Source organism: Aulonocara stuartgranti, assembly GCF_965226115.1.
Source record: "Aulonocara stuartgranti genome assembly, chromosome: 16".
NCBI classification, from domain to species: domain Eukaryota; kingdom Metazoa; phylum Chordata; class Actinopteri; order Cichliformes; family Cichlidae; genus Aulonocara; species Aulonocara stuartgranti.
In genome coordinates this window covers 21,569,189-21,597,076 of record NC_138952.1, presented here as the reverse complement: position 1 = coordinate 21,597,076, position 27,888 = coordinate 21,569,189, and the positions used below count along the sequence as shown (strand labels likewise).

General features: G+C 41.5%; 1 protein-coding gene across 4 annotated transcripts in view; it reads left to right on the top strand.

Moving 5' to 3' along the window:
• The first annotated feature begins 8,386 nt into the window (after nucleotides 1-8,386).
• Nucleotides 8,387-27,888, top strand: part of st6gal2a (ST6 beta-galactosamide alpha-2,6-sialyltranferase 2a) — a 48,663-nt gene continuing 29,161 nt past the window's right edge. The window contains exon 1 of one of the 4 annotated variants that reach the window (XM_082508415.1): nucleotides 8,387-8,635. The gene's annotated coding sequence lies outside the window, so the exon portion shown is untranslated. The remainder of the gene's footprint in view (nucleotides 8,636-27,888) is intronic. The other 3 variants (XM_082508414.1, XM_082508413.1, XM_082508416.1) reach the window with 3 other exon arrangements.

The following is a 27,888-nucleotide window of genomic DNA, read 5'->3' as shown; positions in this document are numbered from 1 at the left end:
ACCTTCTCAAGGATTTTAGCCAAGAAAGGAAGCTTGGAAATCGGTCTATAGTTGGCAAAATCACTATGATCCAGGTTATTTTTCTTTAAAACGGGTTGAATAAAAGCATGTTTAAGAACTGAAGGTACATAACCAGAAAGCAAGGAGAGGTTCACTATAGACAATAGACAGGGTCCAATTACATTAAAACAATCCTTGACTATACGAGATGGAAGAACATCATGTACACAATTAGTATTGTTTAGTTTCTCAGTTATACGCTTCAGAGTGGGAAGTGAAATTAATTCAAATTGATGTAAGGCAGCAGAACAGTCAGGATTAGACATACTGTCAGCCACCAAAGGAAGCGTAGATCTAAGAGATAAAACTTTATCTAGAAAGTAGTTTGAAAATTTTTCACAGAGACCTGGGGAGCACGAGAGTGGCATAGAGGGACGAGGATTCACCACTGAGTTAAAAATTTTAAATAGGATGCGAGGATTGTCACCATTAGAAGTAATAATCTTAGCGAAGAAGGCTGCTTTAGCCATTCTGGCAGCAGATTGGAATTTCGAGCGGCTAATACGTAAAATGTCATATGATGACTGGAGTCTATCATTCCTCCACCTCCTCTCATCGCGCCTGCACAAACGCCGTAGAACACGGACAGAGTCGTTTAACCAGCATTGCGAGTAGGTTCTGGGGCGTTTGTGTTTGATAGGTGCAACAGTGTTAAGAATCGAGGAACATGTAGTTAAAAAAGTATTGGTAAAATTCTCAAGTGTGTGTGGGATAAAACAGTCCGACATATTAAATGAAGAATTAACAAAAGATGTAGAGAAGTTGACCACAGTATCGGCGTTAATAGTCCGAGTAGGATGGAGAGGAACCTCCAAGTAAGGGTCAGTGATACCCAGGTCAACGTCAAAGATGACCGGGGAATGATCAGAAAGTCCAGTATTTCTAATTTCCTTAATGCATATATCCACGTTAAATGAAAAAACCAGATCAAGGGTGTGACCCTTAACATGAGTAGGTTCATTTACCCACTGGGTAAGATTAAAAGAGTCAGTCAGTGCAGAAAAATCTTTAGACAGGTGGTCATCCATACAACAAACATGAATATTGAAGTCACCAGAGATAACTACAGAATCATATTTAAAAAGAATAGAACCCAAAAAATCAGCAAATTCAGAGATGAACATCTTATGATATTTAGGCGGACGATAAGCCACGACACACAGAGTAGTTCGAGGGCCAGTCAATTCCAATAGCTGAGCTTCAAAGCTAGAATAGGTTGGGGAGGGTAGCAGCCGTGCCTCAAGTTTATTTCTAAAAACCGAGGCTAAGCCACCACCTCTACCAGTAAGCCTCGATGAGCTAAAAAAGGCACAGTCAGAAGGGAGACGTTCAGAGAAGGGGATGAACTCACCCGGAGAGGTCCATGTCTCAGTCAAAAATAAAACATCCAGACCCGAGGAGAGAAAAAAATCATTTAAGAGGAAGGCCTTATTAGAAAGAGACCTAACATTAAATAAGGCCATCCGAGTCCGAGGAGTCCTGTCCTTAGTAGTAGCTCGTTTGAGGGTACTGAGGTTGTTTTGTTGAACACCACGGCCAGGCAGTGATATCCAAGAACGAGCAGAGTGGAAGGCCACTGGGCAGGCAGGATAGGACTGAAGGCCAACGGGACATATCCAACGGTGGTTGAGCAGTTTAGCCGCAAAGCGGCTACCAAGATGGTGGATGAAACGAGAAAATTCACAGCTAGTAGGGGGGTAATCCGTAGCCATGGCTCTGATGTAGGCCTTGAAGCGGACACGGACACCACTCCTTCTACCCCGTCTCCTGGGACGTATCCTGCGGGGCATGGGAAGAGGTAAATCGGTCAGATGAGTGGGAGAGACGGGCATCAGGGGAATGGCATCACCCGCGGTCCCAAGACAGTTCGGTCGTTGAGAACAGGAGAAACGAAGATTCAGGAGCGTATTTCTATCATAGGTTATTAGCGTACAATCACCTAGAGAACAAAGTGCCAAAGATAAAGACACAAGGAGTACAACGCCGAGGCGCAGACGGAGTCGAAGACGGCCAGCCATGCACACCGGCGCCATCTTGGATCCTGTTCACCCCTCACTCATAACCGGAGCGGCTAAACGACGGCGGTAAAATTGTTACCTTTTGTTGTTACCTCTTAGCCTCAGCCGGCCTCAGCAGATGACAGCCTGACAGCCTAAATCCTCCGTGGAGACTTATGGAAGCGTCACACAGTTCAGCCGATCTGTAGGAGCCATTTCAGCGCAGGGGTCTTAACATATTGCTCCGGGCCATAAACACACTTCCCACAACCCCCTCACATTCTCCGTGTTTTGCAGACTCTGAGTACACCAGTAAGTTCATGTGAGTCATCTGCCTCCAAATAGCCTGTTATTGAGCTTCACTTTGAACAGAACCGCACATGTGCAATGCGGCTATTACCTTTGGCTGAAAATTGTAAAGACATTTTGCATATCTGTGTTCATTCCCTGATGCATACGTAGGCATGTGTTTCTGATTCTTTGTGTACGTGTATTTGTCGTTGTTTGCAGGGAACATTTAACACCTTTTACACCACTTTATGTGTCCCTCCTCTATTTTACAAGAAGCCATCGCAGCACCCTTTCATTGTTAAGAGGATAGAGGAGCATAAACACCATCTACTACTGTGTTTACTTTCCAGTTAGTGTTACGGTTCACCGGCAGCTAGTTAGATTTCTTTGTGCTGTGATTTATTATTCATCGGCACATTTGGCCATGCAGCAATAATTGCAGCATGCAGCCGGAGCGCCTGCATCTGATGGGACACAAATGAATAAATAAATCTAGATGGTAGAGCCATTTGAACGTTTGACATTTACTGATGAGGCAATTAACAGAGCAGCACACAAAAGCACAACCTGCATTACACTAGCTCATCCCAGTGCTGCACAAGGGTGCCAAATACAAACTGTCTCTCTTTTTCTCACACACATACAACAGAAAATCATTCACACTTTGGCGAATATCTGTTAGACAGTTTCTCTGCTGAAGCCGAAGACCAATGAAGTGTTTAATCAAACAGTACAGAGTGGCAGCTCGTCAACAAAAGGCTACTCAAATGAGCTGCACTGTATCTAGCATATTTTGCCCTACCTTGTCTTACCGCTCAGTTGCACACACAAAGCTACAATTCACAAATATATTAAAGCCTCATCCATCTATTCACTTGCGCTTATCCTTTTCAGGGTCGCTGGATCCTATCCCAGCCCTCATAGGGTGAGAGGCAGGATCCACCCTGGACAGGTCACCAGTCTGTTGCAGGGCTAACATATAGACACAGACAACCATTCGCACTCACGGGCAATTTAGACTTTCCAATTGACTTAGCCACACTAACCTCATATCTTTGGACTGTGGGAAGAAAGTACCCACCCAAACACTGGGAGAACATGCAAACTCCACACAGAACGACTGATGGTGAAATTGAACTCAGGACCTTCTTGCTGTGAGGCAACAGTGCTAACCACCATGTTACCATAGTGCAATCTAAAAATATCAACAACAAGACTGCTCTCTCAAGAAGAGAGAGTCAGTGAGTGGCTTAAAACAATATATTGTGGAGGTAGGGGTGGATAGATGGGTCAAGAGAACGTCAGTATTTTGATCTCTTTTCTCTAAACTTTGTCATTTTGTCTTAAAGACCCACACCAATGATCTTTAGATGGGTTGATGCTAGTCCCCTTGAGTTCAGTTCAGTTCAGTTTAACTCAGTTTAGTTTTATTTATATAGCGCCAAATCACAACAACAGTCACCGCGAAGTGCTTTTTTATAAAGACCCTACAGTAATACAATATTGTAGGGTCAATACAATACCAAATAGTTAACAATATTAACACAGTCACACAAAGCTTTGCTAAACAAATGTTTCAGAGCTACTGAATTCACCTTGTTTAGTCAATTGTCATGAAATTTCTTGTGTTTCAATTTAAAATGTTCTGATCACAATAAAATAAATCCCTGACTTAAACACCTCAAAGTCAATTCACTCCTCTAATAAGCCTCTAAGACCAGTGTGAGAGGCCTTGTTTTGTCAGCTTCTATCTAGGGTATAAAAAAAGAGGTTGTAAAGGTTTGCTGCTGAAAATGTTTAGTTACGTTTTTCTAGGTTTGGTGTAAAATCACATTACTCAGTAGGATTAGTTATTAAAAACATAAGATGCTGTAGCTACAAAATAAGCTGCTCTTCAAAATAAATCCCCATTTGTAAATCATATTAGGGCATTTTTAGGAAATTGAGGCTATGCACACACATTATTCCATATGTCTAACTAATAAATGTTCTGGCTGATAAATAGTAGCTCAGCAGCGTAGTGGCTTACATGTTTGCCTAACAAGTGAAATGTTCACAGTTTGGTCCCAGGCCAAGATCCAATCTCTTTTGAGGTTGCATGAGGAACAATATGTAGTGTGAACGATCTGTAATCAAACATGTAGAGAACTGTACATGCTGAAGCAACCCTTTCTGAATAAGGGGGCAGGGGAAAGTATTTTTTTCTGGCAGATCATGTGGTTTAAAACAACATTTAACCACAGCACAGCCACCATATTGCCTTGCTGTTCTCTCAGTTAGAGAGCCCACTATCAAAGAAATTTGCAGTTTTTCTGCTTTCATGTGACGCTGCAAGAGTCCTGAGATCCTCTGAAACTGGATCACTGTGTGGTGATGCATGGTTTGGTTTTAAACTAGATTCTGTGGAACTGTTATGCAATACACTCCATCTGTTTATTGTTCAGTGAAGTCATCTCACTGATGTCAGAAACAACACTAAAAACACATCTAGCACCAGATTTGCATTAATTTGGTTTAATTGCATTCATGTTGGGAGTGTGACAGTGGGTGTTTTGTGAGTAATGCTTCAGACTCTATTTTTGTTCATCAGTAGAGTCTGGGGAAGTAGTCATTGTTTAAAGCAAAAGCTCTTGCCAAAGAAGAAATAAAAGATTACCTCAAAAGGATTACTGACTTTATTGTAAAACAACAGACTTTATATGCGTATTTATACACGTATAAACAAACATACAGGAAGAAATGTAATGATTTTGTCTTTGGTTCCTCCCCGGATACACCTAGCACTGAGTGAAATGGGAGAATCACTGTTTGAATTCAATTCAGTTCAATTCAGTTTCATCTATAAAGCGCAACAGTCAACTCAAGGTGGTTTATATCGTATCGTAGACCCTATGATAATTAGTGTTGGTCATGTTACTTGAAAAAAGTAATCAGTAACTAATTACTGATTACTTCCCCCCAAAAGTAATCCCATTACTTTACTGATGGCTTATTTTCAAAAGTAATTTGTTACTTACTTTTTTAAAAAAGGATTTACAACCTGAATAGGTTTTCAGCCCAATTCTATTTTTTCTGCCTAATCCATCATACAAAATGTAATCAAATGGAAAAGTCTCTTTTTGAAACTAGTTTTATTAGTTTTAATTTTTTAACTTTACGCATGAAATAAACATTAAATTATATGCAACATTCTCTGACTGGAAGAAATTTGTTTAACATTTAAACCTATTTTCTTCATATTCCAGCACATAAAATAAATTAGGTTTTTTGTGTTTACACTCACTCTTTCAAATAAATGCAAGTAAAACACAGCAGAAAATAAATAAAATCAAAGACTCAGCGGTCCTGTTGCTCTATTTTCACCTGTATAGCAGGAGTGGGGCAGGCAGAGGTTTGCCCTGGTGCAGGTGTGTCGTAGCGGTCAGTGGAAGGATTCCCGTGGCAGCGTACTGTCGGTGCTTGCTTAGAAGTTTATGGGTTTTTTCGCTGTAAAAAGAAGTTTTCTTCCCACGCAGTGAAAAGTGGACACTAATGTTTTTATCACTTTTTACGGAATCAAATTCAAAGTAAGGTCAGTACTTCCACTCTTTAAACGCTGCACGGTCATACTCTCTGCCGCACTCCTTATATTATCCATTGTTGATCTGCACACAGCTGTTCCCACGAACGTCGCACTCGCTTACGTAATTGTCATGAGACACTCTCGCAAAAAAATCACCGTTTTAGTAACGCAGTAACGCAGCGTGCTTACGGGAAAGTAACGGTAATCTAATGACCTTTTTTGCAATACTAATCCCTTACTTTACTCGTTACTTGAAAAAAGGTAATCGGATTACAGTAACGCTCATCTCTGATGATAATACATACAGAGAAAATCCCAACAATCATATGACCCCCTATGAGGAAGCACTTTGGTGACAGTGGAAAGAAAAACTCCCTTTCAACAGGAAGAAACCTCCCCCTGAAGCAGCTGTGGTGAGAGGAGGAAGTTGGGACAAAGGACATGCTGTGTAAGAGAGCCAGAGATTAATAACAAGTGTGATTCAGTGCAGAGAGGTCTATTAACACATAGTGGTTGAGAAAGGTGACTGAAGAAGAAATACTCAATGCGTCACGGGTATCCCCCAGCAGCCCTACCTATTGCAGGGTGGATTCAGGGTCACATGATCCATTCCTAACTTAAAAAATCTTAAAAGTAGAGGGAGTGTCTAATCGAATCGAATTTGATGATCATATGGCCATAAACTCAATTATTGCTTTATTAGGTACATCTGTTCAATTTCTCTTTAACACAAATATCTAATTAGTCAATCATATGGCAGCCACATCCTACCCGAAGACAAAATCACACACTTCTTGGCCACATCAATAGGTATACCTGTTCATTTGCTGGTTACTGCAAATCACATGTGATCAGATCAATGCATTTAGGCATGTAGATATGGATTTTCTGAAATACAAGGTTCAAACATCAGAATTGGGGAAGAAAAATGTAATTTAGGTGACTTTGAATGTGGCATGGTTGTTGTGACAGATGGGCTGCTCTATGTATTTCAGAAACTACTGATCTGCTGGGATTTTCCCACACAACCAGCTTTCGGCTTTAACAGAGAATGGTGTGAAAAAGAGAAAATGTCCCGAAATGAGGAGGGCCAGAGATCAGAGGAGAATGGCCAGGTTGCTTCAAGGTGATAGGAAGACAAGTTGGCATGTTACAGCCAAGGTATACAGAAGAGCATCTCTGAGCACAAAGCCTGCTGATCCTTGAAAGAGAAAATCACACCTGGTGCCATTCCCATCAGGTGAAAACAGGAAACTCAGGCTACCATTCACACAGGATCACCAAAATCTTTACAACAATTCAGACTGGTGGGGGTGTATTGATGTGGGAGATATTTTCTTTGCATGTTGGGCCCCATAGTACTGTCTGTAGGATAGTTCCAGCTGAGCATTGTTTAAATGCCACAGCCTACATGAAGAAAAAACATACGCACTTGCCAGCCACATCATTAGGCATACCTCTTCAACTGCAGATTAATGCAAATCACAAGGCATCAAATCAGATGGGAACAAATCAGTGCACTTAGGCACACGGATATGGCCAAGAAGGCCTGCTGAAGTTCAAACTGAGCATCAGACTGCAGCTGCAAACTAATGTGTGTGCCACTCCTGTGGGTTAAGAAACCAAGACTACAAGTTGTACTGGCTCACAAACGTTTGATAACAGAAGACTGGATAAATATTGCCTTGTCTCAAAAGTCTAGATTTCTGCTGTGACATTCTGATGATAAGGGTAGAATTTGGCATCATACGACCTCAAAGCATGGGCCCATCCTGCCTTTTATCAGTGGTTTAGGCTGGTGGTGGTGGTGGTAGGGGACAACTACTTCTTTTCTTGCCGCACTTTGGGCGCCATAGCACCAACTGACCCCACAGACACATTATTGCTGTTAACCATGCTCATCCTGTTGTGAGCACAGTCTACACATCTAATGATGTCAAACTGGTTTCTTGAACACGACATTGAGTTCTTTGTATTCATCTGGCTGACACAATCATTGGATCTCAATCCGGGGTTGAGAAAGTTGGGATATGGTGGAATGGGAGATTGGCATCATGGATGTGCAGCCGGTATTTTGTATCAACTCTGTGATGCTATCATGTCAATATGGACCAAAATCTCTGAGTAATGTTTCCAGCACCACAAAGAATTAAGCCTTCTTCAGGCAATGAACTTGCAACATAACAATGAAAAGAACTTCATATTTTCCAGTAACAGTCTGTTGTTGAAATTTTGAATTTCCAAGTCTCAGTATGAAGGGCTAACCTGACTGCATAGGTTTGGAATCACTGTATCAATATTAGCCTTATTGCCTTATTGCCATTTTTGCACACCATGACCCCTCATCCAACTCACAGTCAAAATCAAACTTAATTTTAATATCAGTTTCCTTCCTTTATCCCTTCTTTCCTTCCTTCTGGCCAGCAAGCCTTATCCGTGGCGCACTAACAAAGGGAAGAAAAAAACCCCCAACTCGCTGGCCCCGCCCCCTTTAAAAACGCAAAAAAAAAAAAGAAGGGGGAAAAAAAGGGCCAGCAACAATGTGATAGACAACACAGCCGCTCTGCTCTCTCAGCGTAGTAGTGGATATCTTCACAGTGACCAGAGAGCAGAGGCGAGCCAAAGCGAGCCGCATGCTCGCTGTGCAACAAGGGGGACGGGAGCAAAATGAACCACCGGAAAGCCGCAGCAGCAGCATCCATTGAGGACCCGTAACAGTATTTGGGTAAGGCTTTGTTTGCTCTCCCTAGGATTTCGATACAGTTCTGCATTTTCTGATTAAGAGCGCTTTGTGCACGAACGCGGAGCGGAACAAGGGGAGGATGTGTTCGCACGATGTTTGCTTAAAGCGCTGCAATACCGAGAATTTGAAATGGGGAAAAAAAAACCCTAAATAAAAAGAAAAAACATGCGGATGAGAATGTAGCCGACAGCGCTTTGTCTTCGTTACTTCTCCGGAGCAGCATAACCATCACAGGAAGCTCATTTTAACAGCGGCTCATTTTTTCTAACCATTTTTATTGGTTAGATTGTTAAGTAAAAACAGAGGCATTGTTGACACAGGCAGCAGAGTTCACCGTTTCTGACGCGATCCTGTTACCCGGCGCTGTTTAGTGTTTTTCTTTTTTTTCTGCTTCGCCCCACAATGGATTGATTTCATTCACATCTCACTGTGAAGCCAGTGCCCCACTCCGCTCTACAACTTGGGAAGAACATGCGGAGGTTTCTCGCTGCCTTAGCGCTCAGTTATTGATGCACATGCTGGAGCAGCTCCACACAAAACAGCAAACCAAGGCCAACTAAGGAGCTCCAGGTTAAATTAAATTAAAAACAGTTGTATAGTATTACATTAATAGCGCTTTGACGCAAACAGAAATCAGTGCCACTTTAGTTAAGGTGGAAATAACCTGCTTTGTATACCAAAAGTTACATTTGCTGCTTCCCTTCAGACTCAACTCAGTTCACTTCAATTCAGTTTTATTTATGTAGCACCAAAACACAACAACAGTTGCCTCAAGGTTCGTTATTGTAAGGTAAAGAGCTTACAATAAAACAAAAAGAATTCCCATTAATCAGACAACCACCTATGAGGAAGCGCTTGGGGAAAGTGGGGAGGAAGAACTCCCTCGTAACAGGAAGAAACTGCAGAACAGGCTCAGAGAGGGGGGAGACATCTGCCAAGACCTACTGGGGGTGATGGGAGGAAAAGAGGACAGAATACACACTGTTGAAGAGAGCCAGAGATGAATAATGACTAATGATTAAATGCAAGTGGTGTTTAAACACATTGTGACACAGTTGTAGCCGTTTGTTTTTAAAATTAGAAGCTAACCTATTCTACTTTACATTCACTCCCAGACTAACACCAGGTGATTGAAAGCAGTGAAAACAACAACAACAGGACCAACAACACACAGACACACACTGGTGTCAAGAGCAATTAAGCCTTTTATTTTTTGTGCATGCGGAGGGTTTGGAACGTGATGCCTTTTGAAGTAGTGCGAGTTGTCTTGATATCAGCAACAGGAAGTCTTATCACTGAGCTGTCGCCACTTTTAGCTGAATGTCACCGTAACACATTAAACCTGCCAAAGAAACGCACACAGCCTTCAAGAACCGCGGTGGAGTTTGGGAGTCGACTGAAACTCATTACAGTGAGAACACGCGCACAACCGCACTGTTCTCCGTAGTCCACCGGAATCAAAGGCACCGGCCTGTTCTTTTGTATTTTCTTTCTCTGTGCATCATAAACAGCTCAGGGAAGGAAATTCAAAGCTCCTCTCCAGGTTATAGTGACATTGCATCAGAAAAGTGTTATTACGTGTGCGCGTGTGTAGAGCTGCTGAATATTTATGTGCGCTGTGGTTTTCAAGGCTTCACGGAGTTTACAAGGACAAAAGTTGAATTTAATGGTCACTGTTTAAACTGTAGAGGTAAAGTTATTTTTGTTAAGTTATTCATTTATATGTGATAAAATAAACCAGAGCAAAAACGCAGGATCGCTTTGTGTTCTACTTCTCAAACCATAGATGTTCTTACCCCCTCTCACAGTGCATTATAAATGTGCAAATGAATGCTTGATACACACAGATTTACACCCGCGCTGTGTGAAAGCGTTGTGACTGTCACACAACTTCTGTATTACTGCTATTACACACAACTAGCTAATCGCATCCACACGTTGGCTGGCACCTCTTTGTGTCTGCAGCTGGATGTTTATTGTCTCCAATGGGGCTCCCTCCCTCTGTGTGTGCAGACAAGGCAAAGGTGTTAAGGAGAGCTCCTTTCTTTGCACACACTAACACTAACACACCACATTTATTCCACCACAGCAAATACATCAAGCCATTTTTACACACAGAGTCTTTATTTCTTTATCAAACTGATAGATATTGACCAGCATGTAGTTCTTTGACACGCTGAGTGCAGCTCAAAGTCGTCATTGGAAAAATGTGTGTAAATATAAATCAGCAAGTCGCTGAAACTGCAGCATAGTAAGCATGTGGGTCAGTATCGTGTGTTCACGATTCTCTCTTTCCTTTTCAACCTTTCTGGTCATGTGACCCAAAGTTGCATTCTGCCATGAAGGTAGTAAACATGTAAAATGATAAGGGTGTAGAGGTTCTGTAAAACTAGTGAGAATTTACACTGCAAAGAAACACATTAGGTTGAAAGGAAGGTTTGGGAGGTTAATTACACACACACGCGCACACACACACACGCACACATGTAAAAGAGAGGGAGTGTTGTGTGTGTGTGTGTGTGTGCTTTCATGAATATGACTCTAAAAATACTAGGAGGTGAAAAAAATGCTAACAGATGAAATGCATAATTGAAGTCGGCTATGACCCAGTAACAGTGTTGGAGTCAAAGACTGACTGTTCTTATTAGCATCAGATGAGAGGACGTCTGAGAGGGGAAGTGATTCATACCAGCTTTAGTCTGGATTAGGCTGTAAAGAGATAGATGTGCAGGAGTCGATCTGTTCACGAGCAGGGCCGTGAAGTGGATATTGCACCGCTGCAGCCTCGAAGGTGCTCGGAATAGTTGCATTGATTAAAGTATAAGATGGTACTGCTGATATTGAGGTTTTCAGAATGCTTTTTTTTTTCCAAAACCAGTTCATATTGATTTCATTTTTTTATTGCATTAAACCTGCAGTAGCATGTTTTTCATCACCTGAGGGCTGTGCTATGAACAAAGTTCAACAGAGCCAGGCTTTCTTTGCGTTAGCCTGAGTTGGAGGTAATGGGCATCATGACAGTGTTTATCAGTTTTTTCTGTCAAGTTGGGCTTTCTGCCTCAAGCTCTGCACACTCACATAAAAATGGGCATTTTTGTAGGTAATGTGACACTTCCTCCACCAAAAAATGATCCCTGTGAGTGCCACCTAGTCTAGCCAGAGACGTTATCAGATGGTGATAATAAATAGTGATTAAAATTCTCCAAAGAACAGAAAAAGTATCTGAGTAAAATGCAACACAGTTGCAAATAAGACAAAATTAATGCTGCAGAAAATTAATAATCTGGTGATTTAATGCGCCGAGCGGTAAAATAAATATATTAATTCAAGTTATGCTGAGTGTACTTTCTGCGCTCAGGTTTTTTTCTAAGGTAACAGCTGCAGATTAGAAGCCCTGAAACTTTAAACCGGATTTATTGAACATTAAAGGTTTATTGGCAGATTAACTCAAATTAATGTTACTGAGTAAACAGGTGTTTCACATATAAAACATATTTTCCCAGCAGAGATTTTAAAAGATTAGCACTTTAACCCTTTACAGCCGATCGGAGCGGGCACGCTCTGTTTTGCGTAACTATTTTTAAATCCCGGTAGCTCTGAAACCAAGTAAGCTAGCGCAATAATTTTTTTTGCATATGAAACTGGAGGAGTTGTACTTACATCTTATGCCATCAGCTTGTCCTAGGTCACAGTTTCCTTCCACATATAGCTTTGCAAAAACTGCATAAAAATCACTTGCAGCAACAAAAACATGATATTCCAGAAACACGCTTCGCCGATCCATCAGCTGTTTGTAACACTTCCTACGTCCATCAGCGCGAACTATCACATGACCGCATGACCTGCCCGAAACCGGAAGTGACGTCATTTTGCGGAAATGTAGTTTTTTACGATCGGGGCCTTATGAGCTTGTGTTTTACTTGTTACGTGTTTTAAAAAGTTATGTTGGACTTTATGACTTTCTGTGTCGTTTCTGGGATGCTTAAGACTCATATTGTACTGCTGGAAATAGTTTATTTTGATGCATATGCTGTTATTTTGCAAATTTGCACTATAATATTTATTTTCGTTTTTCCTGCAGTATATAAAAATTGGTGTATTTCAAAAATAAAACTATGAAGACACTCAAAATAAATTTCCTGTGGTGGGAAACTAGTTTGTGTAACTTTTTTGTATTTACAGTTTTGAGGGATAAGCCTCTTAAATTTCTCTAACTAGAAATATATGTTAAAAAAACAAAAACGATTTTCAATTTTTTTGTAGTTTATTGCACTTTTTTGCAATTTATGTAATTACTATGCACCTAATACAGACATATTATTAAAGTTTGGGCTATAATGGTTGTATTGATGTATAGCAACTTGAAATGCTCCCAAAAATGGCTCCACAGCATGTAAAAATATAATATAAGCTCTGGCGAACTTGGTTCTATGGTAGGTCTTAAAGGGTTAAACGTGCTGTAAATGATAGATTTAAATCAGATTTTAGATTTTAAACCAAAACTCTAATCTGTCCTCAGGTTATATGCTTAACATATAACCTGTTACCATGGGGATTTAGGGTACTTTAAGCTCAAAGAAGCTCACTAAGCCATTAATCTCGCTGAGCAGCACATGCCCCAAGTGAAAACAAGTAACCCAAACTTTTTAACTTGACATGCCAGCCTTTGTATGTATCTTTAATTTGCACTTGTGTTTCTATCTAGCTGTTAGATTTATCACAGTTTGTCAACAATGAAAGGAAGAAGTTAAGACTGTGCAACTAGTTGCACAGTCTTAAGTGTGTGAATGGGTGGATGACTGGATATGTAAAGCACTTTGGGGTCCTTAGGGACTAGTAAAGCGCTATATAAATACAGACCATTTACCATTACAACATGTAACTGTCAGAAAAGTTGATTTCGAAACTTGTTTGCTTTCACAGAATCTTTTAACGTGGACTCAAAAATTGCAGCACGTAAGAAATGTTAGGCTAATTTGTTTGTTTCATGTCTATGATAGAAAAAAACTATATGTCAGTGGAGTTTTAAAAAACCAAATATCAGTATCCGTCCTAAAAACAAAATCCGGCATTGATCAAGCTCTACTAGTGAATCTCTTGATGCATGCTTAATCATCCAGGTAAGTAAATGCTAAAAATTCTACATCCAGATGAACAGAATCAACCTGGTGAATGTTTCGATGCTTTCATCTGTGTGTGTACTAGATAGGGCTGCCACAAACGATTATTTTGATAGTCGACTAGTCACCGATTATTTTTGCGATTAGTCGACTAATCACATCATCATCCATTGGACATACAGCGTACAGCTTATTGCACCAGCAGCATCTGCTCTTATATAACTATCATTAGCTTACAGCTTTAAGTGTTTAAGTTAAGTGCTAATTAAAAATAAAGACAAGATGATAGTTTATTAAAGTTTAATGAAGTTTGCAGATTGTTTCGGTGAAGTTTAATAAACTCCTTGCTATCTAAAATATAACAGGACACCGGAGTAAATTCTCGAGCATCTCACACTTCTGATAATCAGCTGTCTGCTTGATGTTTATTCAGCTGTGTAAAAACTATAACTTTAATCTCAGCCAAACCGATTTACTCAGGAACAAATAAAATACTAAAAAAAAGCCAAACAATAACATTTTAAGCTAAGTGACGGCGGTGGGTTTGAAAACGATTTGCCGGGAGTCCGGTGTTCTCACGGCTCTAGTTAGCCTAGCCCCCGGCTAGCTATCGAGCTAGTGGGTAACAGACGTCTCCGAAAACGTCGGAGCGCTTTTGAAAATATGTGGTGTCCTGATAAACTGAGCAGATATTTGAGGTTTACACAGCTACATTCTCGCCTGAAAATATGTTAAACGTTTATTTTGTGACCCGGAAAGAATAATAAGAGTAATATAAAAACTAACTAGCTGCCGCCATTGTTGACAACAGAGCTGGGCTGCGCTATGAATTCTGGGACGGAGCTACTTCTTCTTCTTCGGGGTTTAACGGCAGCTGGCATCCTTGTACATGCAGTGCTGCCATCTTCTGTTTCAGTCCGTTATTACACTCTTAAATCCTGCTACTTATTCCTGCGTCTTTTGTGATCTTACAAAGCTTCAAACGACGCGTCGACTATTAAATCAGTCGTCGACGATTTTGATAGTCGACGTAATCGTGACTAGTCGACTAATCGTGGCAGCCCTAGTACTAGACTGTAAAAACAACTTTTGTAAGACTCATGTCACACAACGTGAGACAGGTCTCGGCTTCAGATTGTGTGATTAAAGAACATCATAAAGCTGATGAATATGAGGGCAGAGATAAATCATCTGCTTGCGTCATCTGGTTTGTGCTGCTCTTATCTGTGGAAATTACATAAAAGTACGCAAAACTTGTTTTGAAATATAAATTTTTTCTTTTATGTTGCTTTCTGTTGCTTTTGCATGTGATGGTCCACTTATGGAGTCACCTCGAAGGGGAATCGGCATCATTTTTTGTTTTTTGTTTGGTTTTTTTGGATGTTGGTGGGAGCGTGAGTCACACAGTCAGAACCTGGTTATAAATTAGTGAAGGTGTGAATTTTGCCACAGGGCAGCTGTCTTTGATTGGTGCATTTGAGAGACGGCCACAGATTTTTGCCCTTTCCCAAAGGTGTCCAAAATGAAACAGTGTAAAGAGGCCTTTAGTCTCTGATTGTGTCCATCTGCTGTGCGGTGTTCAATAGGTTTTCGAAGGTGACTTTTGAAAGCTTTTTTTTCTTCTTTTTTGTGAGTAAAAGCAACCACAACAGTAATGTCACTGGCCGAAAAGCCCTGCAAAGCTGAGGGGAGCTGCAGTCAGGTAATAATTCTCCAAGCTTTGCTTTGAGTCGATACCCGAGCTCCTTTGTAATTGTTCCTAACACGCTTGCAATTTTACTGTCGGTGATGGCTAGAGGTAGGGTTTCAATTTTATCCGCACCAGACTGTAAATGTTGAGATACAGTGCAAAGGAGTGGAGGGACTTGACGGGCAGGCCACTCCGGGAAGGTGGAGGTGTAATTTCAGATGCCCACTAACCGACCAGACCAGCAGTTATCTGAGCTCAGGCTTCAAAAGCAAGAGAGCTGGAGTCATCAAGCCCAGCTGTGTCCCTCACTCCTGGCTGTAGTGCGTGAGGACTCGGAGGATGACCCCTCTGAACACAGCGGCATCTTTGGTAATTAGCTGTCTTCACAGGATTGTAAAATTCCTGAGGAGGCGTTATTCAAACTTAGCTCGTGTGCATCTCAATGTGCGATGCTGTAGTCCTTATGGTGTGTCTTCTTAAAAAGGGACACAGGATATTCAAGCAGCTTATTATGGCGTCACATTCTTATTTTTACTCTTAAGTCTCTAATCTCAGTTCGTGAGGGGAGGCAAGTGTCCGGAGTTCAGACAGATTATAAAAAGGTTAGCTTTCTGTAAATGGTTCTTGAGCTGTAGTTTAGTGGGGTTGGTCTCTGCACAGTTAAGTAAATAATATTTATTTAGAACTTTTTAAGCAAAGAATCTATTACAAAGTACTTTACAGGGAATTTAAAAATATATCGCACAAAAACAACATAATACGAAAGAACATCATCCAAATATCTGTCTAAAAAAAGTAGTTTTCAGCTGGTTTTTAAAAGAAAAACAGTGATCGTGGAGGCGCGGTGACGTGGAGAATGCTTACGGCCTTGCTCAGCATTCCTCTTCTCCGATTCTAAAATGCAGTGTTTCACGCTACCTGTCAACATTGATTGACAGATTGATTGACAGGCAGAAAGTCAACCAACAATACCACCTTTCAGTCCCAAAACACAGTTGCACACTGCGTGCACTGTGCGTAAGCATTCTCCGTGACACAGCGCGTCCACACGACGCCCTTAAAACTGTCGCTCTCTTTGGTTGGAACTTCATCTCCCAACCACCCTATAGTTTGAACTTTACACCCAGTGAGATAATCCATCCACAATACGAGGTTAGTCATTAACATACTGATGCATGGGCTGGGCTGTAGTTACATCGTAAGGTTTTAAAAACTGATCCTTAAAATGATTAGCGGTAATAAAAACTGAAAGAGGCCGACAGTGATCAATGACTGTTTTTAGGGGCTTTTTGAGATTAAATAGAACAAGATACAAGGTTCAAGGTTCTTAATTTGTCACATGCATAGTTATACAAGTATAACACACAGTGAAATGTAGGCTGACACGCTCCTCGACATGTGCAAAAAAAAAAATGGGGGGGGGGGGGGGGGTGTAGAGGAAGAACATACATATATATATATATATATATATATATATATATATATTAGGGGTGCAACGATACACAAAATTCACGGTTCGGTTCGATACTTTGGTGTCACAGTTCGATATTTTTTCGATACAAAAAAAATGTTCATGCCTTTTTAATTTGTCATTTATTAAAATTATAAATATATATTTTAACTCAAAAATACAGTTTTTAAATTTAACCCTAACCCTTGTGCGTGTTTTTTATTTTGACAGCGAATGCGCACCTGCGGACCACTTATGTGCAGCCCTGGTTATTTAGCTCGTCATATTGCAGCCACAGAAATTCTTTTGTCCATGAAACCATAAAGCTGCACTTTCTTTTTGCCTTAGTCTGATTTGTCATAACTTCTCCGTTTTGTGGTAAGCTTTTCTTTGGCTGTCACTTCTTCACCCTGACCTGTCTTATTTGGCTCAGCAGAACTAAAATATATATCTGTCTGTGAAGGTTCTCAGTCATCCAGGTCATCGTAGTCAAATATATATCCTGCTGCTTTTACACACACTCACATAAGCTCAGGGATTCTCTGCGCGATCAGCCTCTCACATGTTTAAGCTTGTGGCGGGAGATTTCACTTGTCATGTTTGCATAGTAAGCTAACGATTAATAAGACGATGTCAGAGGAATTGGTGCACAAATTATCATCACTCACAGATCAGTGCTGTCGCTCTCTATACACAGTTCGCACGATTGCAAAGTGAAAGCAAAAAAACAAGCGCAAATTCAAACGCGATTTCAATATGTCACATATTGACAGTGGCTCACCGATGCCAATGACATAATTACCCAGCTACATTTCTGAAAGAATGTAAAAGCATTGACATATATTTTTCCTTCCTACAATAGCCCTACGGGCAGGGAAGAGATAGATTTTGGTAGCCCGACTGAAAAAATCGCTATCCCCAGGACGTCGGGCTAGCGATATTGCGAGCCCTGTATCTGATTGAGGAATCACTCATCTTTGTAAAAGAGAGTTTATTACAGAGAAATGTCTCTTTCCAAAATAAAAGCTATACTATCCGCTTCTTCTGGGCTATATTCTCAGCAGCATAAGGAGAATCATGTGCTAACAGCTGTCTAAATGACTCGGCTAAAGTTAGTAGCATGCTTGTTGTTTTTGTCTTTGCACTAGGATGATGTCGGCGTAAATGTGCAGTCATATTCGTTGTGTTCCCACTAGTGCTTTCAGGTTAATCTCGTTGAAATGACCTTAACGCCACAACACGGCAAATCTCCGTTAACGAGCTACCGCCGATCGCCCCGTGCATGGGGCTAGACGGCCAACACGTTAACGAGCTAACTGCGCTAACACACTAGTTCCCACCCATGTAATTGAGCATTGCATGGCACATCCAACATACTGTTTTACTTTAGTCCATGACTCGCTTACCTTCAGGGTCATACATCACATGAAAACCAAAATAATTCCAAACGCCAGATCTGAATGAGAGTGGGGGAGGTCCATGTTGCAAGGAGAGCTTAACTTCTGTCTTGCTAGCTTGCCCTGCTCTCTTCCTTCTGACTATGCTGTCTGTGTTGAGCACTCAGTGGATCTGCGCTCGACAGTGCAGCCTAGGCGGAGTAGTCGAACGCAGATTCACTGAGCACTCAACACAGACAGCATCGTCAGAAGGAAAGTTGATAAAATAAATTACAAATGTTGTATTGTTCGATACATATGCGTACCGAACCGAAAGCACTGTATCGAACGGTTCAATATCGATACGAATATCGTTGCACCCCTAATATATATATACATTGTGCATGTGCAGTAGTAGCAGCAAGCAGCTGAATTCTGTACATTAATATGAATAGACATCTGACTATTTTACAGGATAGACAATATAAACATATTTAAAATTAAAGGAATTGAAATGTACATTGTGCCGTGGTTTAGTGTCTGGAAGAGTCCTGTCTCAGTCAGTTATAGATGATGTGAGAGGACGTGTGTGTGTTTAGGGCCCGGATGGCTTGGGGATAGAAGCTCCTCTTGAGTCTCTCTGTCCTTGCCTGGATGATGCAGAACCTTCTACCAGATTGCAGAAGTTGGAACAGTTTGTTGCCAGGATGGGACGGGTCCTTCAGTATCTGCGCTGCTCTAGTCCGGCATCTCCTGGTGTAGGTGTCCTGAAGCGGGGGGAGAGCAATCCTGCAGCAGCGTTCTGCTGTACGGACCACTCTCTGGAGAGCTTTTTAGTCCTTCACACAGCTGTTCCCAAACCACGATGTCATGTTCTGTGTGAGGATGCTCTCCACAGCGCCTGTATAGAAAATCCTGAGGATCTTTGGAGAGACCCTGAACTTCCTCAGTTGTCGTAGGTGATACAGGCGCTGCCTAGCCTTTTTGGTCTGGACCTGAATGTGGGCAGCCCATGTCAGGTCTGAGGAGATGTGGACACCAAGATACTTGAAGGACTGCACCCTCTCCACTGGAGCTCCATTGATGATAATGGGCTTGTAGTCTCTGTGCTGACCCCTTCTGAAGTCCACCACCAGCTCCTTGGTCTTGCTGACGTTCAGCTGGAGGTGATTGTCCTGGCACCATGATGCCAGATTCTTCACTTCATCCATGTAGGCCGTCTCATCGTTGTTGGAGATGGCACCCAACACCACTGTGTCGTCAGCAAACTTCACAATGGTGTTGGAGCCATGGGTGGCCACACAGTCTGAAGTATAGAGGGAGTAGAGCAGTGGCAAGAGGACACATCCCTGAGGTGCTCCTGTGTTGATGGTGATGCTGTTGGAGAAGCACCTGCCCACCCTCACCACCTGAGTTCTGCCAGTGAGGAAGTCCAACACCCATGCACACAGATGGCTGTTAAGTCCCAGATCCCTCAGCTTTGTGAACAGTCTGCAGGGCACTATTGTGTTAAACGCTGAACTGTAATCAACAAACAGCATTCGCACATAGTTACCCTGTTTCTTGTCCACATGGCTGAGAGTGGTGTGTAGGACGTGGGCGATGGCATCCTCTGTGGATCTGTTGGATCTGTAGGCGAACTGCAGCGGATCTGTGGTGTCTGGGATGGAGAAGGAGATGATGTTCTTCAGCAGCCTCTCAAACACCTTCATTACTACCGAGGTCAGTGCAACTGGCCGGTAATCGTTCAGGGATGAGGGTTTGCTGTTCTTGGGCACAGGGATGATGGTGGATCTTTTGAAGCATGTGGGGACCACAGACTTCGCCAGGGACTCGTTGAAGATGTAAGTGAACACACCTGCTAGCTGGTCAGCACAGCAGCGCAGCAGACGACCGGTGATGCCGTCTGGCCCCGCCGCTTTCCTTGTGTTCACTCTCCTCAGTGCCGCTCGGACGTCATGCTCCGCGATGCTGGTCACCGGTCTCTCGCAAAGCATGTTAAAAACATAAAAGCCTTATTAAACGCAGGGTAGTTTGGGCCCGGAAGCAAGATTTGTCATGTCATCACTTAAAGACTGGATCCCTTTTCTGTGTGTGGACCAGAGAAATATCGATACTGGCAGCAGTTTTCTAAGCCTGTTTGTCTCGTTTCCTACTCACCGTCATCAGTAAGCGTGCGAGGTGACACGGTCTGGTACTACAAACATCGCCATGTACTTTCAGCCTACACAAGAAGGGCAACAGACAGCGAAAGAGGCTTTAAGTGGACTTTCTCTACTTTTTTTCCCCACGTCAAACGGCCGCCCGCTGTGGCCGTCAACACTCCCGGCTGTATTTATGGGCCATAATGTGAGGTGTGGAACTGCATTTCCTTCATAGGACCTTGCCGCTGGCAGACTGTATTCAAGCGAGCGCTATGCACCGTGAAAGCCTGTCATCAAGAAGCACTGCTCTGTGTGATTTATCAGAAGGGGATGTGGTTGGAAGGTCACAATGAGTCAACCCTTTCCAGCCATATAATTTCATCAGATTTGCCATTTTCTTCTGGTGAAGAGAACTTTGTAAACTAAGCACTAGTTTCATTTCCACTTTTTTGGAACCATGAATTGCCAAGTCCTCTAAGTATAGTGTCATTTTAGACTTTTTAAGTCTTCCACCTATTTAGACTCTAAACAGCCAGTGGGGTGGGTGATGAATAATAATTTTCTCTTGACCGATGTCTGCTTTGAATAAGTCACAGGTTTGTTTTTTCCCATTGGCTGTGTCAGTAGCACTAGTCTCAAATAAAACACGTCCTCTCCTCTGGTAATTACAAGGTGCACAAACAGCTCTCCCAGAGTTCTGATAGAAAGGGGCTAATTGGCAGTGCAGTGACCTTGTCCACATATGTGTGTGTCCAGGTGTTGTCTCACTATTATGGTTTTTTCTCTCCTTTCTGCAGAGTGAAGACTCTGTTGTTTCCTCTGTGCTAAAAATCAGTTGTGGGTTTTCTGTAACAGATGGACTGTGACAGGTGTGCTTGTCTCTGTGTGTGTGTTTTGTGTGTGAGAGACTTCCGCTCCCCTGCACCTCTTAGCCATTATTAGGTGTAGCTGCTTCTTCGAAGCAAGATTAATGAGTTTCTGAGCATGCCTTTGCAAAAATAGACATTTTTGCTCAAGTGATGTAATCAGCGCTGTAGTTGAAGGAGGATAGAAGGGGACAGGACAGACCTAATCTCCCTCAGTGGGATCGGTCTTTAATGGAGTTGGTGCTTTTTGCTCTGACCTTGCTGGACCTGATATTACAGCAGCATGAAGCCATCTCTCATGAGTCTGATCCTGTTACCACCAAGTGGGAATCCAGATGAACGACGTCTCTTTCTCGGTATTTCCTATAATTGATGAGCCTGTCTGTAACTTCTTTGTTCTGTGGGTTGTGTCATTGTATCAACACAAAAACGGACGCGTTTTTACACGTAACTCATGATTACGTTTTCTTTTTACAGGAAAGTGGTGGTGCCAGGCATCACAGGAAAACAAAACGAGACACACTGTTGTTCTGGTTAAACCAATAAGTCTATTAACTAGTCACATGGTGCTAACATTCACCCATAATTTAGATCTTGTCAGTGTTGTTTAGTAGGTGTGTGTTGCATCGTTCACTTTGCTGTTTTGTTTTTATGGAAATTAATTGTAGTGTTTTGGTTCATCCCTAAGCCACAGTTTGGTTTGAAGGCCTAGATGTTACAGACAGATATTTGTTTGCGTTGAGACAGATGTGTACTTCAGGAGGTGAATGGAAATGTTGAACAGTCTGTGAACTAATGATACAAAAGTCTGGTGGGACATTATCGTGAGAGGCCCTTTTATGATCCAGTAGTTTTTGGAACTTGCCTCAACTGACCAATTATTTGAAGATTTGCATGTTTTTAGGAAATTAAGTCTAAAAGTATTTAGAAACTGTCTTTTTTTTTTTTTTTTTTAACATGTGTTGACCAGTTTTGGGTCATAGTTTTTGAAAAGTTATTTGAGTTTTTTAAAATTAATTGTGTGCATTTAAAAAATAAAGACTACTAGGCGGGGGGCTGTCTGTGCTGTTTCACTATCGTTGTTCTTGCATAAACTAGCCCTCTGTATACATAAAGGGCTGAGCAATGCAATTCAAGTAGTGCACCATAACTAATAAGTAAGGATTAATGACTCTGGTGTTTACTTTCTTAATGAATGGCTGACATTAAAGCAGTGATTCTCAATTGGGGTCTCTTGATTTTTGTCAGTCCAAAATCCAAAGCTGTTCACTTTTTAATTACTAGGAAGAAAAAGAAGACCAAAAACCAATCAGCATTTGAGAATCTGAATTTCATTTGCTGTTTTATTATCGGTTATTGTGCTGACTAAAAAATACCAAGAAGAAATGGACACAACTCGGAGTGAAAACAAAGAGGACTTGGACTCTAGTGTCAAAACAATACTCTTGCTGATACTCTTGCAGTTACTCTTGTAGTTACTCTTGTAGTTAGCCTTCTGTGTATCTGTTTACATATTTTTTCCACCCTTTTTGTTGTAGAGTCCTTATTTAGCTTCTGAGATTTAAATAATTTCATTGTTTGTGTAGCTGTTGGAAATGTTTTTTTAAAACCGTGCTTAGCTGCAGTCATGTGATTATTAGCGTATGTGACTGGCAGGCAGTTGATTGGCTGGAACTAGCTGTATTGTGCATGTGAAAGGTGTCATTTGTGCGGAGCCGGTTTCTCTAATGCCAGTACAAATTCACATTTCCACAAAAAGACTGACAGTCAAAACAAGATTACAATAACTACAAGCAAGCAACGAGGAATATTCAGTCAGTTCTCTGTATGTGTACAGTACAATATTAAAATGACCGACGTCAGAGCAAAGCCACGCAGATGTGATCACAGCCAGCCAAGCGGTGTCTGCGCTTACATCTGCATGCACAGCACCACAACTGAATGTAGGTCACAGATGAAGGCAGTGGTAGTGGTGGTGGGGGTGGGCATTGGAAGTGGAAGTGAAGGGAAGAGGAAGCCCTTCATTATGTCATTGTGTTGGAGTTTCAGTGACAGGACTAGAATAGGATGTACAGGGAGGTTTTAAGAATTAAAGTAATAATTCTTCTACATGTCCGCAAAAACAAAGATGCAATATGTCAGCAGGCCCGTCTTGTTCCTCTCTGACAGGGTCAGAAAACAACTACCTGCATTAGATAAATGACTTCTGCTCACTTGTTTTGCTCTTTTTTTGGAGGTTTTTTTCCCAGCACAAGAAAACATTTCAGCTTTGACATTATCCTGTCTCCACTTTCTCATTTATGTGGGCTTCAGTCTATTTGCTATTCTTATCAGCTGCTCTTTGAAGTTGGAAGATGTGATGAACTGTAGCAGGCCCTTTGGAGAGCTCAGATACTGCCAGTGTAATTACACAGGATGAAGTGTTCTGTACCACATGGTAATAACTCCATCGCCTCCTGAGGCTAAAAGTACGCTGGACTTTGCAGCAGGGCACTTATGAAGCGAGGAAGGAGAGACTCTCCTCATTTAATCTTTGCATGCGCTTCGTCTTTATGTTCAATTTCTCACTTCAGCTCACGTATTCAAGTGACCTCTGATGTCTTGCTTCTCATTTTCGGTGTCTCATTTGTTCCTTGTCAGATCCAGAACCACCCAAGTTTCCCCAGATTAGATGAGAAAGTGCAGCATGTACAGTACAGTGAAATGTTATGCACTGGACGGGCTAAGTTTGAATGATATCCATTAACTTTGGACGATTGGACAAATGCACCGCCCAACCCTGTTATTTAAAAAAACAGAAAAAGAAAAAAGAAGCCGTTCCAGTGATGGCCCCGGCTCTGGAAGTGTGTCTGTCTCAATGACACTTACAGCTTGAATCATGTCTGCAGACCAAAAACGTTGGACGCATTGATTCTGATTTCCAGAGTCTGTATTTGGTATGTTGCTAACATGGGTAATTTCCATCTCTGTCTCATATAGAGCAGTTTAATTGGTGAGATCAAAGGCTGTGTAGCTGTTTCATCACTTTTACACTTTATTCTTTTGCCTTTTGGAGTAATTTATTCAATCTCTTCTTCTGGAAAAGTTCTGCTCATGTGAAGGGGAGTGAAGCGTGAAATCTGAAATGCAGATTAGTTGGTGGAATTGCACCAAAACAACATTCTCCTTGACTTTGAACTAGGTGATGTGAATAAGCAATGAATAGGAAAGGGCTCTGTTCCAACAAGCTCTGACTTTAGCCATAAACATATCAGAGCAGATTAACTCAGAGATGTTCAACTCGTAGCTTTTAGTTCCGTGAAGGCTGATCAGAATAAGTTCAGTCTGCTCTGAGTGCGTTCACCCCGAGTTAAGTGTGTGCATGAGTAGAGGGGGAAAAAGCGATCATCAGCAGAGCTTCGGGATGCACCATGGCAACCGGTAAATAAAGAGCAAAGTTTCCATTTGAGTCCAGTTGACCGAGGAATATGAATGTGTGTCACCGTGGACCATGAGGTTGATCTCAAAGAACAGAACAGAGTCAGTTTAGTTAGCTTGAACCACGCTACCGGCATAATAAACACTGTTACATTTTTTAAAAGAGGATATCATTTTTTTGTAGTGTCTTTTTTATCTTTTGCTATGTGCTAACATGGCTAATTTCTTTTACCTAGTTTGAATTTTCAACAGGTAGAATCCACATCCTCTGTCATGTGACTGATTCAGGTGGTTTACATACATACATACATATTGCTGTCAAGCTTAAAGGTTAATATTTATTCCAAAGTGAAGAGATAAGTTGGGTTGAAATATTTCTTTTCTGTCAGAAGCTTATAAAAATGTGTTTTAAATAAATAACAAAGGTGTAGAAAATCCTAAATCTAATCAGTCAAAAGCTACTAGTCCTACAGAATAACACAAACAAAATGGAAAAGTTAATTCATTAGTCAGTTCCAAATAAATAATGTCCACAATAATACAAAATATAATCTCAAATTATATCAGTTCTTCTGTATAGACTTAAAGTGTTAAACAACAAAAACATGTACAGTGGCGCAAAAAAGTATTTAGTCAGCCACCGATTGTGCAAGTTCCCCCACCGAAAATGATGACAGAGGTCAGTAATTTGCACAAGAGGTACACTTCAACTGTGAGAGACAGAATGTGAAAAAAAAAATCCATGAATCCACATGGTAGGATTTGTAAAGATCCTTTGTTGGCAATAACAGAGGTCAAACGTTTACTATAGGTCTTTACCAGGTTTGCACACACAGTAGCTGGTATTTTGGCCCATTCCTCCATGCAGATCTTCTCGAGAGCAGTGATGTTTTGGGGCTGTCGCCGAGCAACACGGACTTTCAACTCCCGCCACAGATTTTCTATGGGGTTGAGGTCTGGAGACTGGCTAGGCCACTCCAGGACTTTCAAATGCTTCTTACGGAGCCACTCCTTTGTTGCCCGGGCGGTGTGTTTTGGATGATTGTCATGTTGGAAGACCCAGCCTCGTTTCATCTTCAAAGTTCTCACTGATGGAAGGAGGTTTTGGCTCAAAATCTCACGATACATGGCCCCATTCATTCTGTCCTTAACACGGATCAGTCGTCCTGTCCCCTTGGCAGAAAAACAGCCCCATAGCATGATGTTTCCACCCCCATGCTTCACAGTAGGTATGGTGTTCTTGGGATGCAACTCAGTATTCTTCTTCCTCCAAACACGACGAGTTGAGTTTATACCAAAAAGTTCTACTTTGGTTTCATCTGACCACATGACATTCTCCCAATCCTCTGCTGTATCATCCATGTGCTCTCTGGCAAACTTCAGACGGGCCTGGACATGCACTGGCTTCAGCAGCGGAACACGTCTGGCACTGCGGGATTTGATTCCCTGCCGTTGTAGTGTGTTACTGATGGTGACCTTTGTTACTTTGGTCCCAGCTCTCTGCAGGTCATTCACCAGGTCCCCCCGTGTGGTTCTGGGATCTTTGCTCACCGTTCTCATGATCATTTTGACCCCACGGGATGAGATCTTGCGTGGAGCCCCAGATCGAGGGAGATTATCAGTGGTCTTGTATGTCTTCCATTTTCTGATGATTGCTCCCACAGTTGATTTTTTCACACCAAGCTGCTTGCCTATTGTAGATTCACTCTTCCCAGTCTGGTGCAGGTCTACAATACTTTTCCCGGTGTCCTTCGAAAGCTCTTTGGTCTTGGCCATGGCGGAGTTTGGAGTCTGACTGTTTGAGGCTGTGGACAGGTGTCTTTTATACAGATGATGAGTTCAAACAGGTGCCATTCATACAGGTAACGAGTGGGGGACAGAAGAGCTTCTTACAGAAGACGTTACAGGTCTGTGAGAGCCAGAGATTTTCCTTGTTTGAGGTGACCAAATACTTATTTTCCACCCTAATTTACGAATAAATTCTTTACAAATCCTACCATGTAAATTCATGGATTTTTTTTTCACATTCTGTCTCTCACAGTTGAAGTGTACCTCTGGTGCAAATTACTGACCTCTGTCATCATTTTAAGTGGGGGAACTTGCACAATCGGTGGCTGACTAAATACTTTTTTGCCCCACTGTATATGGAATTCAAGAAAAGAGGAAGATGAACAAAAAAGGAGAACATAAACAAAACCACTCAGTTCTTATTGTCTGCTTAAAAAAAAAAACAAGAATCAGCCACTTAAAATCTGACATTTTGATGCAAAGTTCATTCAGTTTTTGTAAAATCCCTTGAATGAAAGCGGAAAGTCTGCACTTCAATCAAACTTAGATTGCTTGATTTGCGATCCACTATGGTGGTGTGCAAAAGGCAAAACTACAAGAATTGTGTCTTCGCCCCAAACATCGCAGCATCACCTGTATATAACAAACCCTTCTTTTCATCAGTGTTCATTGGGAGGTCTTGTTCTGAAGGCTTGTTAACATTTTCCATTGTCTTTTTGTCTCACTCACACTCCTAATAAACTTGTGTGTATAGGTACATTAGCACTAGAGGTGGGCAGATATGGGCAAATATTGATAGTATAATTACCAATGCTGGTATTTGCATTAGGTTGATACCAGCACATTAGCAATGCTTTGTTTCTGTCCGCTTCTGTGTGTAACCCACTGAATTGTGTTAAATAAATTTTATTTTCAATTTTATTAATTTTTTTCCTGTAACATGCACCGTGACAAATGTCTGAACCTTTTTGTGTTTGACTGTCACGATGTTTTATTTATAGCCTATTGCACATTTAAACAACAGAAGTTGACCCAAAGAGCTTTAGAGACGGGCACGTTTACACTCCAGGTCTCCAAAAACCCCAGTTTCAAAATGGAAAAGCCAAAAGGCGTGTTTGATCATATTAAATCACTACTGTGAAAAGTAAAAGTGATTTATTGGTCATTAAAATGTATTCAGAATTTGCATATTGATGATGATTTACCTCATAAATCATGACACGCTGCTCTGCCCTATATAAGCTTTATGTGTATCTGTATATACAGAACAGACCCTGTATTTATTTCGTATCGACTCTATACCAAAATCTGCAGTATTGCACGTTCTAATTCAGCACGTGTTGCTGCTGCCAGCCGCTGCTTCTATGCTGTGTGCATTTACCTA